We start from the raw sequence: 2,008 nt of genomic DNA, 5'->3' as shown, positions 1-2,008 counted from the left end.
TCTTTCCCTCTCTCTCTCTTTCTCTGGTATTCACACACATGTGTGAATGCTCAAGAATTTCATCTGAGAGGAAGGAGAGACTCAGAGGTGGGAGCTGACACCTGTCACAGAATTCTAGATGGAAGTTCAAAAAGTTCTGTTGAAGTCTCAAGAGCTCTCACTCCAAGAGCTTAAAAAATAAGATGGCTTATTTTTTTCCTTGGCTCCAGTGGAATTTCTCCCAGTATGATTACATAAATTCTTTCTGGGGGAGTTGTGTTTAAACTAGCTCACTGAAGTCGCTCTTATTTGGAACTAAAAGAAATAATTCGTACAGATTACAGGCGTTATTTAATTGATTCAATAATTACTATGTATAGTTCATGGTATGACGCATAGTTATAAGGCAGCCTTTTTTCCTCATGAAATATTAATTAGTTCAGTTTGAAATAGATACTACCAAAATTGCCCATGTTAGAATTATATTCTACTAAACACATGATGAAAACACTTGCCTTCTGGAAAACCAGAGGAACATTGGTAAAATATAAAAAAGAAATAAATAATAAAACCAAAGCCCTTTTATTCATTATAAAGGCAATTAAATTAAAATTTTTAAGTTAGCAATTCTCTCCTAAAATAAAAGAATCAAACACCAAAACTGATTTTTAAAAATTATAGTTTGAATTTGAGATTGTACATTTTGCATGGCAACTTAGGTTTTTAAATTTTTCAGGAAAAAAATGGTTATTTACTTTTTTTATTCAAATGTGTTAGTTATAGAAGTCATTGATAATTTCTTTTTTATTTAGGCATAATTATGTTAGTGTCATCCTGATTTTTGTATATGTAGGTGATATCCTAAATATAAATTTTCTGGCATAAGTTTGTGAAGAATAAGATATTGCAGTATGACTGATTTAAGTAACATTAATCAGTGTTTAAAATGTGCTACAACATTTTAATTTGTCAATATAATTTTATGTATAGATTTTCATTTTTGTGAAACAGAATTATATTAAACTGAAACACTTGTCAATGAAGAAATATATTCTTTTATGGGTTGGGAAAAAGGTTTCTTCTCAGTGTTTGCATATTTAGTAATATTCTTTCTATAAAACACATTTGATCAAAACAAAGAAGTATGTGTGGTTTTACCAGAGCCAATTCTAAAGAGAAGAATCACCGCAAATCTAATTCCTTTCATTTGAATTATATTCAGAAATATTTTAAAATAGCTTCATTTGTTGTAGAAATATAAGGAAAAAGAAGCTTCTTCCTTCCCCCACTTCAGATATACAGAACTTACAAATTAAACACACACACACACACACACACACACACCCCTTTTGAAAAAGGATACAAAACAAAATAAAGGGAAAATATCAAATAATTTCCCTAAATGAAAGCAAGGAAGACTGATACTGGTAGTCTTTGTTCTCCAGAGATATACTTGTAGTTAATTAACTCAACCGTGTTTGAATTGCATACTGTAATCCAGGTGCTGGGCTTGGCACTGGGAATAGAAAGGAAAAAAGAGCATAATTGCTGCTGTTAAGTCTGTTGTAAGAGATTTAAGGCAGCAAAGATCATTATTGACATTGTCAGAAAGATGCCATGAGAATAGCAAGAATTAATATCTAATAGTCTAGAAAGAGATGAAGCAAAACAATCAGGCAGATGAAATCCCAATTATTAAAGATAAATAATAATACTGTATTGTATATTTGAAAGTTGCTAAAAGAGTAAATCTTACATATTTTATCACAAGAAATTATAATAACTATGTTTTGTGAGGGATGTGAACTAGACTTATTGTAGCCATCACTTCTTATACAAATATTGAATCATTATGTTGTACACCTGAAACTAACATATGTTAATTATATCTCAATTAAAAATGGCACTATTGAATATAAGAGAAAACTCTTCTATACCTAGCCACTTAAGATATGACTGCTTTCTGGTCAAATACAATGGTTACATTAATAATTCCAAGTCACCACTAAAAAAATTATTCTGTCATTGC

The sequence above is a fragment of the Pteropus alecto genome, unplaced genomic scaffold (genome assembly GCF_000325575.1).
Source record: "Pteropus alecto unplaced genomic scaffold, ASM32557v1 scaffold5, whole genome shotgun sequence".
NCBI lineage: Eukaryota > Metazoa > Chordata > Mammalia > Chiroptera > Pteropodidae > Pteropus > Pteropus alecto.
This window is presented reverse-complemented; position numbering follows the sequence as displayed.